We start from the raw sequence: 17,921 nt of genomic DNA, 5'->3' as shown, positions 1-17,921 counted from the left end.
TGCTTATTGTAATAGGCCTAGGAATCCTCGGCCTCTGCCCTCTCTGATTACCTGTTTCATCTGGCTTTTGGAATGTGATATATTAGGGTTCAAAGCTCTATTTAGCTAGTTTTGCTAGAAGGGGGAAAAAAACACCAAAAATTAGTTTTTTCCTTTGTCTGGTCTGTTTGAAGCCCAGGTCTGGACTGATGCCTTGCCTAAACCATTACTTGTGCACCTGCACACTGTAAAGGGAAACTCTGAAATCTTTGCTGCATTTCATTTTGAGGCTCAGACCACAAAACACGAAGGAATGTAGCCAGAGTCCAGCTGCAATGTTCTTTTACCCCTTATTTCTTTTTTCACTGAGGACTGAAAAGTAGGTTTTAAAGTGATTTTTGAAATGAAATGTGTTGGTCATTGTTGTTGTGCTACTTAACCGTCTGTTAGGTAATACATTCAGAATAGACTAGCTCAATAGATTGAGCTACGACATAGCTGGTCAGAGCATTTGGCTTTTTCAAGCCCTCAAAAGATGTCTGAAATTTTTTGTTTTATTTTCAGAAGGAGAAACAGGGAGTGGTGTAAATTGGCAGGCACTTTTGAAACTTCCTGGCCTGTCCCTGACAAGGTTTTTACAGATCTCTAAAAGCTGGTCAGCTATTTTTCTGTAGTGGAATTATTGGAACCAAGAGAAATGGTAGTGCTGCTTTTCCCATTTTGTGGATTTTTTTGTGCTTATGTTTATTCCTGTGGAAGATCTTCTAAAACCCCAGGAATTGCTTTTTTAACCCTATTGGTTCTGATTTCTTTTAGAAACAAATTCTAGAGTGCAAAGACATTGTGATATATCCAAAATCAGACAGTAATGGGCCCAGATTGTAGGCATTGCATGTGGATCTCATGCTCATGAGAGAAGGAATGGTCAGTTTTAATGATCTGCCACCTTTTTGTGACTGGGGTGCATATGGCCATCATGCATACTTATACATAAAGGAGCTGGTGAGACAGATCCCCAGGCCTGTGACTTGAGCCACCTTGCAGCCGCCTTGGCATGTCTGGATGTTTATGGAGCTTCCCCTTCAGCATAACCAGGTTGCATTTTGCCAGGAGGGAAGGGACAAAGGAATTTGCCGAGTGGCAATGATCAGACTGATGCCCTATCTCTGTATTCCTTCAGCCTACCTCTTGGCCTGGCCACATTGACCTGTTAATAAATGAATGAGAATTTTTTCTAATGGTGTCTCCTTGAATCAGTGAGAATACTTTGAATTTTATTTGCATAAGTAGCAGATTCTCTATAGAAATAGTGACTGACCCTTGGGATTTCATTAGCATGTATTGAAAACCTAAATTTTTTTCAGACTGTAATTCTGACTCCTCATTGCTATTCTTCTCTGCTTTAGGCATACTTAAACACCTGTTGACACATCTTATATTAAAAATTCTAGATTCTTTCCTAAAAACATTCTCAGCTTCTGTTTGTAATCAAGCTGTTTTAATGTGGAGAGTTCAGAAGTAGTCGCTGTTTTCACTAAATTAGCATGTTTACTTTCATGGCGTCCAATTAAATCTGATGGCCTCCTTCCAGAAGTGGGAGATTTTCACATGATGCTTAGGCTTAAGTGATGTGGCCTTAATTTTCAACTCTTCTACTGTTTATCCTATAAATTAGAACATTTTTTGTAACCTTCATCTTCATTTTATTATATGTTGTTGCTCAGATGCTGGCATTTAAAGTAGTCAGGAACTCAGACCTCAGACCTTTATATTGAACAATGATTGTGATGACTTGAGGCAGAGGGTGAACCAAATGCTTTGGTTTTCTATTTTTTCTTGCTGTGCACCTTAAAAGTATAATCAAACAAATATTTTTCAGTGTGACTGATATAGCTGAAATGAATAAAATTATTAGTTCTTTCAGGTTTTCTACTTGATTACAGGAGTGTGGCCTAAGTTGAAAGATCTCTGTTCATGTGAAAACTTTCCCAAATGTCTATAGTACAGCTCCATTATAACTACCTAAGGGTACACCATGGAACAAAAATAAAGATGAAAAAAAATGTTTCTGAACATGCAGCATTGTAGATGTTGTGTTTTAAAACCAGTCAGAATATTCTTAGGTCGTATGAGTCACCCCTTCATTTCACAAATGGAGAAAGAGGTTGAAAGATGAAGTAAGGTCAAATAAGAAGTTAACTAAGCCTTCACGTTGATCTGGCCCCCTGAGGGAATCAAGCCCAGAAGATGGTCCAATTGTTAAGTGTAGTACTTTTAAGCGAGCATTTAGGAGATGGAAGAAGTATATTTATCAAAAAGGGGCTATATATGAGACTGAAATACCCCTTTCCTGGTTTAGGGGAAGCTCACTGGTGAAAAATGCCATGATGTGAATTCCTATATATTAAGCGGAGTCACCGTGTTCTTATTGAAAATGTTAATTATTTAAATCTCATTTATCAGTTGGTTCACTTAACATTTGTTTTTCCTCTAAAAGGTACAATGCAAAATGCCTCTCTTTTCTTCTCTCTTTCCTCAATTTATTTAAACTAGGCAGAGTTTGTTTTTGTTTTTTAATCACTTAAGTCTTTGAAGTTATGTTGGTACTTCACCTCTAATCACTGAGCAACTGGGGAAAGGTTGTCCTCTCTGAGTCTTGGTTCACCTGGTATAATATCTATGCCACTAGATTATCATGAGGTTTAAATGAAGCACAGTGCTTGGCACACAGAAGATGCTCAATAAAATTTTGCACCTACTATTATGTATACATTGAGCTTTGCAACAGTAATTCCAGGCAGCCATGTAATTTTTTTTTTTTTTCTAATTCTAGGTGCCAAAAGGAAAGGTGGGCCTAAGAAAAGGTTAAGGAAAATTAAAAATGCAACCCAGTAGAATAGTGCTAGATTTCTTTTTGTAGTAATGCCACGAGGTACATCGTCTTTCAGTCATTGGTGTAAATGGAAAGGACTAATGAAGTTTCCCAGAGCACTGGGTAAAAAAAACTGTTGCAGGTCTGAAGGCTTGTTTCTTACTTCAACTACTCAGGGAGTTTACTGCCTAATATCTGCTAATGAGTCGAGCAAGTGTCTGTGTTTTAGAACCTATCAGTTTAGCGAATGCTGAAACCCTTATTCTTAAAGGGAATGTAGAGCATGTTCAAATAGTTAAACAGTTCCCAGCCTGGCCCGCTACTTACTTTTTTAGTCTTATCCCAGTGCCCTCTCAGTTCATAACCTAATTGTGGTTGTACATAAAGCTCTTCCATTATTATCTAAAACTTTCCTCATAAAGTCTTTCTTAAATCCCCATAGTTTGATGGACTGTCATAGTCTTTTGTAATCCTATGAACAATTCTTTCTATATAGTATCTCAGAAATGAATTATGTTTATATATGTTCTCATTTCATTTTAACAACAACCCAGTGATACAAGTGATGTATTAGAGTTATTTGTCTTTTTCTTGTCTGAAATATTTTCAGTGTAGAAACTGCATCTTACTTGGCATGAAACTTACTCCATTGTCTTACCGAGAGCCTTGTATTGTGTAAACACTCAATAAATATTTTTTGAATTGAATTAGGAGAGCAAAAGGGATGTTCAGTTTCTGCAAATGCTATTAAGTAATCTGACACTCCATGCTCTAGCCCATAGTTTTAACTCTAGATGCTCTGGCCAGGACAATCCTTGTTTCATACACTTCCTTAGGACCATGGGAAGCTATTAACTTCAGTGCCTCTTGTAATCCAAGGCACAGGCAGCCGTGCTAATGGGGCTGTGTTCAGGAGTGAGAGCAAAGAGTGTGTTTTAAAATGAGGAATCCCCATGGAAATTTTAGGCAGCAGAAATCAACAAAATAAAAATGCAGAAGGTGGTTGCTGGGTGAAACAGGAAATGAACACCTTATGGAGATTAGGCAGTCCACTGAGAGAGGGGAAATGTGGAAAATGAGTCAAAAGTAATTGTGTAGCTATTTCATCTCTGACACTTGGAAGCATATTGTTGTGTGTGTTGTTTTTAATGAAGTGTGTTTTACAGTGCTGATGTTATTATCTGGATGAGGAAGTCTTCTCTAGTATTATTGTCATCTCAGCATTCTGCAACCAACTAAATTAAAATACAGTAATGTAATGGGACAGTGGAATAAAAAAGAAAACCAGATGACTCTGACATGTGACCCTAACTTGAACTTACTGCTTTTCTGGTTTGCAGTGTGCTCCAATCAGAGAGGTTCAATGTAACGCTTTGAGGGACCGGGGAAGGTAGAGGAATAATATATTTAGTTAATAGTGGGCTATGTCATGGGTTAAAGATTGTTACATTATTAGAATATGTGAAATCAGTGTTTCTCAACAGGAGGTCCCCAGAGCATCAATGAGCTCTCCAGGTAGCATGGACTGGCCTTCTGCAGTCTGTTATTAATGTGTATCATATGACAGCATAGATGCTTTGGATTCTGATATGAATTAATCATTTACTCTAATAAATAAGACTTAATTTTATTGATGTTACATTGAAAGTAGTATCTTTCTTTCCTTTAATTCTTATGTTAGATTTTTTGGTAGGCAAATAATGAGGGATATGAGGATAATTATATCAAGCCGGAGAGTTTGTTGTAAGTGATTTGTGGAATCTTTTGGTTTTCTGAAGAAATAAATGGGTGGAAAGAATAAGAAAATTATTTTTAGGTAGATGTGAACTTATTTTAACTTCCCAAAGCATCTTATTATAATAGTTCTTTAGACAGTTTTCTAGGAATAACATTTATGTCCTGGATAATAGTGTAATTGTAAAACAAATTTATATCATTCTTTTAACCAGATAGTTCTATTCACTGCCATTTTTTACGCCTCTCCCCACAATAATTTACAGTTATAAGATCACCAAATGTAACTTCTGAATTGGATTAAATGATCAATTGGTATTCAGAGTTTTTCTTCTCTAATTCCTTGAAATGAAAAATTGATATGAGAGTTAACTCATGTATAGTTAAGTCACAGGAGAGTTAAATTGCAAAAGAGTTACATCACTGAAGTCAAACCATATGTTGAGGACTAGTACACGTTTGTCACTGCACAAGTTGCTGGTATTAGGTGAAATTACTCAGCTGCTGAAGTGGCATCAGGGATGGAGAGCAAGTCAGTAGACAGTCATCCTCAGCATTATAAGGGTCATGTTAGAAATACTTGGGGATGAGTTGAGCAGCCAGCAAAGGCATGCTTTAGGAGGTGGCCCCTAAACATCTGAGCTGCTGAGTGTGGAAGAGGCTTAGGAGCTGCCCAAGCAAAGGCTAGATACAACAGAAGCACACACACCCTGGCACAAAACAGGTATTGCACCTTTCCATTGGCCAAAGCATCTAGTTTCTCACCCAGCCTGGTGAGTGACTTCAAGTTGCTCAGCAGTTTTCTTTTAGGCATAAATAAAAGAGGGATAAGTTAATAGTTCAATCTTTAGTTGAGGTAAAAATGAAAATTACTTTCAAAGATGATTAGCTTTGAGTGGTTAATATCAATATACATATATCCATTTATTCAAAGCATAGTAATATATCTTTATAAAGTGTTCTGGATCACAGGTTGGTTATAATAAATATATGACTGATTTGACTTAAACATATAGTCACTTCCATGTATAACTATTTAACAGGGATTAACTATATATATTGGCATGTGAATAATAAAAGTTGTGTTTTCTAAACTTAGGAAAGGAGAAATGGCTTTTCCATTTCACTCTTCTGAAAGAACTTCAGTATCAAGCACATCTTGAACCAGTTTATTTCGCCTCACTAGTCTCCGTGCACTGGCTTTAGAGAAATGTGAAGAGTAAAAGAGGGAATTTATATAAAATTACCATTGCATATAATAGTCAGTCAGTAAATATTTGTATACTGGGTGATAATAATAAGTAGAAATGAGAAATTTGAGAAGTCCATGGCTTCTAATTCAGAAAGGATCTCTTAAATAAATCACAGAAACATACAGACCATAATATGAGAAATGATCCATAACTTTGATTTCATTTTTTAAAACTTGCTAATAACAAAAGAAAACAAAAACAAAATGAAAAGGTAAGCCACATATCAGGAGAAGAGATTCGTATCACATAGATCAGCCAAGGGTCAGGATCCAGAATATGTGGGAAAAAAACCCTTTATATATTGATAAGAAAAGGAGCAGTCAACCCAATAGAAATATGGACATAGTGTATAAGGAAGCTGTTACAGAAGAACAAACCCTAAATATCTAATAACATAAGGAAAAAATACTCAGTGGTATTTTACTAGTCTCACTAGTAATCGGGAAAATGCAAATTAACACCACAAGAGATACCATTTTACATCCATCAACCTGGCCAAAAATCGAATGTCTGTTTAGTACCTAATTTGGTGAGCATATAGATGAAAAGGAACTCTTATCCTTTGTGAGAGCTTCAATTAGTTTGTTTCAGAGGGCGATTTGAAAATACAGTTAAATCTGCACAAACCTTCCTCAACCTAACAGCCTCACTCTTGGTTATATATTAGGCTTTTGAGTAGCTTTTACATATATGCTATCTATGAATATTTATTGTGTCTATATTATGTAGATAATTAAATTATCTCTTGGTTACCCCTATTATTCTGTATTGGAATTATTCACAATTATATAGCTAGTATTTACTTTTTTTAAAGTGACTCTATCCTTTTGTACTATTCCTTTCAGGGTCTCCATTACAGTGAAACATAATTTTCTTTTCTTATAAATTTATTTATTTATTCATTCATTCATTCATTCATTCATATATTTATGGCTGTGTTGGATCCTCATTGCTGTGCGCGGGCTTTCTCTAGTTGCAGTGAGCGGGGGCTACTCTTTGTTGCGGTGAGCAGGCTTCTCATTGTGGCTTCTCTTGTTTTGGAACACGGGCTCTAGGCGTGCAGGCTTCATTAGTTGTGGCACGTGGGCTCAGAAGTTGTGGCTTGCGGGCTCTGGAGCTCAGGCTCAGTAGTTGTGGTGCACGGGCCTAGTTGCTCTGCGGCATGTGGGATCTTCCCGGGCCAGGGCTCGAACCCATGTCCCTTGCATTGGCAGGCAGATTCTTAATCACTGCGCCACCAGGGAAGCCCCCCCCCCTTTTTTTTTTCTTAAAGCTACTTCCTTTAAGACTAGAATACATGTTTCTTTGTATACAGCGTCTCCTTTTCATACAGGGCTGATGCAGGTGGTTACTTTTTCTCATAATTCATATAATTTTCATATACCAGTTCTTGCTTGATTAGTTTTAGATTTATAATAGTGGTTCTCCATATTTACTTTTGAGGAAGTATTGATGATAATAATGCCAAGAATTTTGAGTGCTACTCATTTATAATATTGGAAACCTTTTTAAAAGACTTACAAAAGAATTAATTCTTCCCATCCTGCTTGTTAGTAACTCCCATTAATATAAATGATGACTCCCAGGTTCATGATGTGGAGAGTCTAGTGATGAAATACTAGAAGTGTTAACGGTAGTTATAGAAATTTACTGCTGTTTAAGTTAATTAAACACACCAGTAAGCAACTGGAGCATTTTATTATTTAGTTTGTATAAATATACAGTTGGAAAGTTAATGAGAAATGGCAAGTGTCTTGGAGTTTGATTGACAGCTCTACTAAACCTTTTTAAAATGTGTAGATGAGGAATGAATTTACTGAGACAACTTCTGTTGTAAAATATTCCATAGAAGGAATATTTATTTTTGAGTGTGCAGTAGCATAATTTTGTCATTTCTGACTTTAAAAAATTAGTTACTAGAGGAAAAACTTTTTAGAAGTCACCTCCTAATATTGAATTTGCTAAATAGTGTTCTGTATGGGAGATACAAGACTTTCTTTTATTATTTTCTGGCTTCTATATTATTTGTGGTCTCTGCATAAATAAAAAAATGGGAGATTCCTGAGGTGGTTGAAAAGAATTTGGTAAATAAATAGCATGTTATTTTCCTTCAGAGATTTCTAGGGGAAATGATAAGCAGTATTCTGTTCTAAGAAGATACAGGTTGGTCACACTTAATTGAAAGAAGTTTCCTTTCTCATTTTGTATCATTTTGGGGGGAAGCTACCTGTCTTTTTAGCATGCAATTTGGAATAGACACTTAACTCAATTTTGTAGTATTTGTATTATTAAATGCTTATTCAAAGTCAGGGTTCATAGTATCAGAATTATAAACGCATAAATGAACCTGCTCACCTATTCATTCATTCATCAAATGTTCAGTAATTATGTACTGCCTGAGAGACATTTTTCTAGGTCTTTGGATTATACTAATGGAGTGGCTGGTGGGATGAATTGGGAGATTGGGATTGACATATATACCCTAATATGTATAAAATAGATAACTAACAAGAAGCTGCTGTATAAAAAAATAAAATAAAATTCAAAAAAAAAAATGGCAGGGACTTCCATGGTGGCGCAGTGGTTAAGAGTCCACTTGCCAATGCAGGGGACACGGGTTCAATCCCTGGTCCCGGAAGATCCCATATGCCTCGAGCAACTAAGCCCATGCACCACAACTACTGAGCCTGCGCTCTAGAGCCTGCGAGAGCCACATCTACTGAGCCCACGTACCTAGAGCCCATGCTCCGCAAAAAGAGAAGCCACCGCAATGAGAAGCCCGCTCACCGCAACTAGAGAAAGCCCGAGCGCAGCAACGAAGACTCAACACAGCCAAAAAAACAAAAAGGCACAAAATTCTCAGAAGTTATGTATATGTGCCATACAAATTATATTCCCATCTGTGGATCAAATGGGGACACGTACCAAAATGAATGCTTTCTCAGAAGGGCTGCTTGTAAGCACCAGGAAGAGATAATAGTAGTAGCAAGGGGACCATGCTACTCTGATAATGGCTCTGGATCTGGAGAGAGAGAAGATGAAGGGGCAGGGAGAGTTGTTCGCAGAAAACACTCCAAGTGTGGACCTTGCAAATATAAAGCTGAGTGTGATGAAGATGCAGAGAATGTTGGGTGTGTATGTAATATAGATGGCAGTGGATACAGTTTTAATCCTGTGTCTGCTTCTGATGGGAGTTCCTATAACAATCCCTGTTTTGTTCGAGAAGCATCTTATATAAAACAAGAACAAATTGCTATAAGGCATCTTGGTCATTGCACAGACACAGATGACACTAGTTTGTTGGGAAAGAAAAATGATGGACTACAATATCAACCAGATGTGAAAGATGCTAGTGATGAAAGGGAAGATGTTTATATTGGAAACCACATGCTTTGCCCTGAAAACCTCAATAGTTACTGTATCCATGGAAAATGTGAATTCATTTATTCTACTCAGGCATCTTATAGATGTGAATCTGGTTACACTGGACAGCACTGTGAAAAGACAAGACTTTACTATTCTCTATGTAGTGCCAAGTAGGCAAAAGCTCACTCATGTTCTTACTGCAGCAATTATTGGAGCTGTACAGATTGCCATTATAGTAGCAGTTGTCATGTGCATAACAAGAAAATGCCCTAAAAACAATAGAGGATGACGACAGCCGCAAAACCTAGGCCATTTTACTTCAGATACATATTTCTAGAATGGTTTAAACTGATGACTTTTATATGTATACTGACCATGTGATGTACATTTATTATGTCTTTTTTTTAAAGAATGGAAATATTTATTTCAGAGGCCTTATTTCTGGACATTTTTAGTGTAGTACTGTTGGCTCGTATTTAGAATATTCAGCTACAGCAGTTTTGGACTGTTTAGTAGTCTTTGTTTTATGTTTTTAAATACAGAAATTGATTTCACAAATTTGTACTACATGGTAATTCTAAGACTTGTTCTTTACCCATGCAATGTAATATTTTTGCAAAGACGGACCACTTCCAAATGGTTATAAAGTCATACCCACTTCTTCCACAATGACCACAGCAAATGACCAAGCTTGAACTGAAGGTATAGATGTTTACAGATTACTTTTCTTACAAAAAAAATCTGGAAGACACTGTGTTTAGACATTTCAATGTTCTTGAGATTTATTAACTGATTTTTTAGACACTACCTGTTGCATGAACTGTAAAGCTATGTGTGTTAGATGTAAAATATTTATAAGATGTATGAACTGGAATTTGGTCATTTCTCTCTTTGAAAAAATAATTCTGAATTTTTAAAAGTATATGGTAGCAGTGATGGAACGGATCACTGAAAAGTAGATTTAGATGTTGTGAAAATAGTCTGTTTAACAAACAGATTTGAATAAAGCCTACTCTATCATTTTAAAAAAAACCAGTTAAAACCATCTCTTTTTTTCCCTTTTAAAATAAATGATTAGTTTAAAATCAGTTCTGTAAAGGCTAGATGTTTTTATAGAGCAGATACAGACTAAGAAAGTGAGCATATTATCTCAGTTTATTATCTAATTTGAGAGATAATAAAAATACCTTGTTTTGTGCCGTTTATTCAGTAACACTCCTTTCTTTACCTTGTCTTATGAACACATTGCAAGATTCATCAGACATACCCCTGGGAGAGCAAGAAAGACAATCTGATTTTGAGCAGAGAATGATATGGCTGGTTGATGGGTGGTTTGGGACTAGTCTCAACAGTCATTTTGTCACTGAGAGTAAAGGCCCGATTATTGACTAGAAAGTACTTTTTAGATAAAGTTTTAGGGCCAACTTAAAAGTTGTTAGTTCAGAATATCTATTTCAGTTTTTTGGCTTTTCCAGTGAAAATAATGTAATTATGCTTAAATGACCCAGTCCTCTCTCCCTGCAAAAATATGCTGACATCAGGACCTATCTGTTTGACAAGACTAATTCAGAGGAACAATAAGCAGTGTTTTCACACTCAAAACTAGCCAATGAAATAAAAGGTTACAAATATTAAATTAGAAATGATTCATTGTCGTGAATTTCACACATGGGTGTGCCTGAGTGTACCCTTGTATACACAGAGCAACATCAGATAATATTAGAAAAAGATTGATTCCTAGAACCCAGCTAATCATTCTGTTCACCAGATGTCTTTTGAGTAAAATATTCCTCTTTTCTCTATTGTGTTGCAAACACTTGAACTCCTGGAAGACACTAAAACTCAATTTGAGTATAGATACTCTCTTTTCATCTAGGAGTCATACACTTACTGAGGGTTAAATTGTTTATAGCTCTTTCAGTTGACTCTTTTCTACTTTAATCTTTTATGAAACGTCCAGGGGGTAGGAAACCCAAAGGGGAAATCCACGGACATACGAAGAAAGGCCAAAAAATAGGAGAATACACATATAAGGAAATAGAAATAATAATATAAAAGAAGACTTTTAAGAATTTCAGAATTCTCAAAGGAGGAAATAGCATCCATAAAAAAAGAATGAGATTTTATGAAACAGAAATAGGTAGTTGTTGGGACTTCCCTGGTGGTCCAGTGGCTGAGACTCCATGTTGCCAATGCAGGGGGCCCAGGTTCGATCCCTGGCCAGGGAACTAGATCCCACATGCCGCAACTAAAGGTCCTGCATGCCGCAATTAAAAAGATCCCACCTGCCATGCAATGAAGATCCTGTGTGCTGCAACTAAGACCAGGTGCAGCCAAATAAATTAAAAAAAAAAATAAATAAATAAAAAGAAATAGGTAGTTGTGACTCAAAAGACATAGAAAAATGTATTTTTTAAAAAGACCCTTGGGCTTCCCTGGTGGTGCAGTGGTTGAGAATCTGCCTGCCAATGCAGGGGACACAGGTTCGAGCCCTGGTCTGGGAAGATCCCACATGCTGCGGAGCAAGTAGGCCCGTGAGCCACAACTGCTGAGCCTGCGCGTCTGGAGCCTGTGCTCCGCAACAAGAGAGGCCGCGATAGTGAGAAGGCCCACGCACTGCGATGAAGAGTGGCCCCCACTCGCCGCAACTAGAGAAAGCCCTCGCACAGAAACGAAGACCCAACACAGCCAGTAAATAAATAAATAAAAGTCATTTGTGAGACAAATATTAAAAAAAAAAAAAAAGACCCTCATAAATAGTAGACTAGACACACTTAAGGAGAGAATTTGTGAATAGTAAATAGAAATGAAAAACGTCACCCAGATTGCAGCCCAGAGAGATAAAGAGATATATGAGACCGAAGTTATAGGACACAGAGGTTAATTAAGAGGTGTCAACATGCATCTAATAGGAATTCTAGGAATAGAGATTAGAGGGAATGGCAGTGAAGAAATATTATTTAAAAGTGGCTGAGTAAAAAAATACAGAGAGGAAATTATGACAACAAAAAAGGAGACACTTATAGATACAACAGAGACTGAAAAATCATAAGAACATGCTGTGAACAACTTTTAGGTAGAATGGAATTTTTTAGCAAAAAGTATGTAAAATATAACAAAATTGATTTAAAAAGAAATGGGAAAACTGAATAAGATCTGTTTCCAGAGCATGATAGAATAGATATCTGGACCAACACTGAAAATGTAGGATTAAAAAAAGAATCTTAAATGTATCTATTAGTTGACAATAAAATAAAGAATACTTAGGTCAAAAGCTGAGTGATGGCAAGAACCTAGAGAGATAAGGTGAGCAAGCTTTTGCCTTGAAGGCATTTAATAAACAACCTGATCAGGACAATATGAAAAACAGACTGGTAGACAAACTGATTTATGGACATAAATACAAAAATACAAATTAAAATGTGTGCAAGCTGAATCTAGCAGTTGAGAAGAGTCAGTGGCTCAACACTAAAAAGTCTTCCACATAATTCACTCATTAACAGATAAACAGAAATATCATGTGGTTGTTTTTTTACTAAGTGCAGAAAAAGCATTCAATAAAATTAAACACTTATTTAGAAAGACAATAATAGGTTTTGATTAGGAGCATAAATTGTAGAACCAGATGGCATGAGTTTGAATCTAAACTCTTACTTATTGTATATGGTATTGTCTTGATTTCATGCTTGTTAGATGTTGGGCAGAGAACCCAACTATGCTGTGCCTGGACTTCTGACCTACAAAAAATATGAGCTAATAAATGAGTGGCTTTTTAAAAAACTTAAGGTGTGATGGACATATAACATTATGTTAGTTTCAGGTATACAATATAATGATTCAATATTTGTATATGCTGAGAGCTGATCACAACAATAAGGCTAGTTACCATCCATCACTATACAAAGTTACAAATTTTTTCCTTGTAATGAGAACTTTTAAGATATATAATCTGTTGTTTTAATCTGAGAAATGTTTTGTATTTTTTTTAAATAGTAATAGAAAACAGTTACATCATGTGACCTTGGACAGATTACTTGATCTCCCAATGCTTTACTTTATTGTCTGTAAAATGGAGATAATAATAGTACCCACCTCATTAGGTGTTTGGGTGGATTCAATGAGCCAGTATATGTAAAATATATACAGCACATGGTAAAGCCTCAAATGATTGCAAATAGTACTAGTCGTTGTTATAGAAACTATTTGAAAACTAGAAAAAGCAGGGAATTTCTTTAAAATGCTAAAGAATAGTTATCAATCCTATAACAACCATTAGGCTAAATAGTGAAACTATTTCCATTAAAGTCAGAAAGCAGATAAGGATGCCAGTTATTATATAATAAAATATTTAAAAACGTTATGCTTGAGGTCCTGGTCTATATAATTAAATGGAGAAAAGAGATGAAGTATAAATATTTTAAATAAAGGGACAAAATTGTCTTTTGCAGATATGAATGTTATGTAGAAGCTGTGAGGGAATCTGCAAACGGTTAGAGTTAGAAAACTAGCACATTTGTTGGATATAAGATCAACATGAAAATTAAGTAAATTCTATATACCAGTAATAACCAAATAGAGAGTGACAACAATATAAGTACCTCGTAATATATTTAATAAAAATGTGAAAGACCTTTATCAATGAAAAATATATAACATTATAAAAATGATAATGAAGGACACAAACTATCTGAATAAACGAATATACACATATATGTACCTGGTTTAACTAGGCCTTCTGCTACTCTGATTTTTATGAAAATATATCAGAAATTAGTTTAGCTAAAAAATAAATAGGATACCCAAATACTTTTTGGAGACTTTGGTTTTTTGTCCAGAAAATCATGGGAGAATCCCTTCTTCCTGTCAAGATTCAATTTAAAACAAAAATTTCCTTTTATAAGTTAGTGAGTGAAAACTTCAGCATGTAAATAGCAAAAGAAAGAAAGGAAAGAGGGAGGAAGGAAGGAAAGAAAGAAGGATGGAATCCAGACAGTATAAAAAGCTTTTGGTTCAGTAGTTAAAAGAAACAGCTCAAAGAATTATGAAAGGATATTAATTCCATCAGTCAGATTTCAGTCAGGAAAGCAGAATCAGTATGAGTGTTACGGTATAAGGGATTTATTATAAGCATAAGATATTACAAAACTGTGGGAGAAGCTGGAGAAGAATCCAAAACGGGGAGTTGGAGGATCAGAGAAAGTCACTAACCAGCCCTTCAGAAGCTTGGTGCAGGTGGACAGCTCAGGCCAGGAGGTGGGAAGCAAGATCTAACCAGCTGCTGAGTGGAACCCCAAAGGAGAGCAGGTGGAGAAACATCTAGGGAGGACTGTTACCACTGCATCTGTTAGTGGGCCTGGAGTCACTATTTGTCAGCAGCACCAGCGGTTGGGAACAAGAGCTAGATGCAGAACAGGAGCACCAAGACCAGGTGGAATCTGCAGGCAGCCCATGTCTGTCTCTTACTGGGTCTAACCACCATTCACTTCAGAGCTTCATGGCTGCTGCTTCACTTCTGTTCTCCAAATCTCATGCCAATTTTTGTTCAGCTCTAGCCTGGATCCACACATGTGCTGGTATTCTGGGAAATAGTTCTTATTTAACCAGGTGCACACAGTAAAAAACCCACGACAGATATGAATAGGCTCTGTACTCTATTCTAGGAATATAAAGAGTAATAACAACAAAAGTAATCACTCCGAAAATTATAGTTGCTCTTACTATGTTTCAGGTACTGTTGAAAATTATATAGTCACAATAGAGAGAGATTAATGCTGTTATTATTCCCCTTGTATTGATGTGTAACCTGAGTCACAGACAGGTCAAATTTACTTCCAAAGCTACACATTGTTCTCTAGGGTTAGCAGCAGTAACATTCTGGAGGAATCTAGTAAAATGGGGACATACTTAGAAACTGTATTCATACTAGAAAAACTTGCTCAAAGGAGGGCAAAAATTAGAAAAAAGTAGAAACAGCCTAAATCTTCGTCAGTAAGGAAGTAGAGGAGTAAAGTCTGAATATCCATAAGATAGAGTACTAATTAGGAGTTCAAAGAAATGCATTACATATGTATATCAGCAAAAATACCTCTTAAAAAACACTACTGAGGGGAAAAGTGAGTTGCAGAATGATATACATGATCTCTCATTGTTCATTTAAACATTTGTATTTTAAAAGTATAAAAAGTGACATATACAGATGTTCACCAAATTTATAAAGCTCGTAGCTTGTGGGAGGGGGCCATGGCACATGCAGTTGCTGGTCTACCCACAGCCATTCTTGGCTTCCTACTTATCAGCAGAGCTCCATTTTGTTAATTATTCTTTCTCTTCATTTGCTATATGGAAGGTGGGGCTCACCCCCAGCAGTAAATTACAACTGGCTTTTTACCAATCATAGTAAGTCCGTTCCATCACCAGAGCTTGGTTTGTGCATAAACTTGTGTCACAGTTATGGCCAGTTCTCTGGGGGTATTTCTGGGAATGAGTGAGTCCCATCAATCACTGTTTTAGTGCCTCACTTTTAAAAATGAATGGTCAGGGGGCTTCCCTGGTGGCGCAGTGGTTGAGAATCTGCCTGCCAATGCAGGGGACACGGGTTCGAGCCCTGGTCTGGGAAGATCCCACATGCCGCGGAGCAACTGGGCCCGTGAGCCACAACTACTGAGCCTGAGCGTCTGGAGCCTCTGCTCCGCAACAAGAGAGGCCGCGATAGTGAGAGGCCCACGCGCCGCGATGAAGAGTGGCCCCCACTCGCCGCAACTGGAGAAAGCCCTCGCACAGAAACGAAGACCCAACACAGCCAAAAATAAAAATAATAAATAAATAATAAATTAAAAAATTAAAAAAAAAAAAAAATGAATGGTCAGGGACTTCCCTGGTGGCGCAGTGGTTAACAATCCGCCTGCCAATGCAGGGGACGCGGGTTCAATCCCTGGTCCGGCAAGATCCCACATGCCACGGAGTAACTAAGCCCGTGTGCCACAACTACTGAGCCCGCATGCCTCAACTGCTGAAGCCCACGCACCTAGAGCCCGTGCTCTGCAACACGAGAAGCCACCGCAATGAGAAGCCCACGCACCACAACGAAGAGTAGCCCCTGCTCACCACAACTAGAGAAAGCCCGCATGCAGCAACAAAGACCCAACACAGCCAAAAACTAAATAAATGAATGAATGAATGGTCAGCCAAGGATCATCAGATATTTGGGGAGAGCTCTCACACGAGATACAGAAGCCAAAATAAATAATCAAAAAAGAAATGTGAAGGGAAGAAAGACTAGGGATCAACAAAAAGTAAAAACACATAAATATCTAATGTTGTACAGCTGAACTAATATAATGTTACATGTCAATTATACCTCAATAAATAAAGTTGACTTTTTATAAAAAACAAAATTTAAAGACTATTAATATGCTCTGTGAGACAAGGGAAAGTACTACATCTAAGAACAAAAACAAGATGGTATGAAAACGAGCGTTCATTAAAAGACAAGCAAAGCTTCAGAAAGTAAAATGATGGAATAAAAAAAACAGGACAAAGTTGGAACGTGAAGTTAAGGAAAGCTCAAAAAAAGAAAAAATACAAAAGGCAGAGATTCAAAATATGAGAGAAAAGATAAGAAATCAGAGCCATTCTTCAAATATCTGATAATCCAACATTCATTTAATGGTGAGTACAGAAAAGGAAGAGAAAACAAGAGGGTAGGAAATTATTCAAGAAATAACATAAGAAAAATTCTAATAATTTGAAGGACTTGATTTCAGATTGTGGGAGCCCAGTGAGTGCCAAGCACTGTGATATTTCGAAATGCTAGAGGTAAACTGAAGATTCTGAAGCCTTGCAGAGGGGGAAAAATACAATGGAATGGGAATCGTGATATCTGACTGCTCAAAGGCAACACTGAAAGGTAGAAAGTGATGGAACAGTGCCCTCAGAATACCGTGGGAAAATTATTTCTATAAGCTTGGCATCCCTGGGCAATACTGTGGGCTTGATTCTAGACCACCACAATAAAGCAAATCACACGAATTTTTTGGCTTCCTAGTGCATATAAAAGTTACGTTTACACTATATTGTGGTCTGTTGTGTGCAATAATAGCATTATGTCTAAAAAACAGTGTACAAACCTTAATGAAAAAATACTGCTAAAAAATGCTAACCATCACCTGAGCCTTCAGCCAGTCGTAATCTTTTTGCAATAGTAACAGCAAACATCACTGATCACAGATCACCATAACAAATATGATAATAGTGAAAAAGTTTGAAATATTGTAAAAATTACCAAATTGTGGCAGAGAGAGGTGAAGTGAGCAAATGCTGTTGGAAAAAGTGGCGCTAACAGACTTCCTCGATGCAGGATTGCCACAACCTTCCATTTGTAAAAAATGCAGTCTCTGCGAAGCACAATAAAGTGAAGCACAGTAAAAACCAGGTGTGCCTATATGTGTCAAACTATCAGTCAAATACATGGTAGAAAAGTCTTCTCAGACATGGAGGTCCTTAAAAAAAAAATCTCCCTATGCACCTTTCCTAGGAAACTCTTGGAAGATGTGCTCTATTAGTACAAGGGAATAAACCAAGTAAAAGTAAAACATCATTCAAGGAAAAGAAGGGATCCAGCACAGCAGAGAAGCAGAGGGATCTCAGGATGATGGTGAAGGGAAATTGTAGAAGGTCAGTTCTTCAACTGGCCTAGAGAGCAGGAGGACAAAGAAAGA

At 36.9% G+C, this 17,921-nt stretch overlaps 1 protein-coding gene and 1 pseudogene across 3 annotated transcripts in view; both read left to right on the top strand.

The window, feature by feature from the left end:
• The window catches only part of UVRAG (UV radiation resistance associated), a 313,347-nt gene that overhangs the window by 194,997 nt on the left and 100,429 nt on the right, over positions 1-17,921 (top strand). The gene's annotated exons all lie outside the window — the stretch shown is intronic.
• Positions 8,707-9,541, top strand: LOC137771325 (tomoregulin-1 pseudogene; annotated as a pseudogene).

Source organism: Eschrichtius robustus, chromosome 11 (genome assembly GCF_028021215.1).
Source record: "Eschrichtius robustus isolate mEscRob2 chromosome 11, mEscRob2.pri, whole genome shotgun sequence".
NCBI classification, from domain to species: Eukaryota; Metazoa; Chordata; class Mammalia; order Artiodactyla; family Eschrichtiidae; genus Eschrichtius; species Eschrichtius robustus.
Note: the sequence above shows the minus strand (reverse complement) of the source record. Positions and strands in the feature narration are given on the sequence as shown.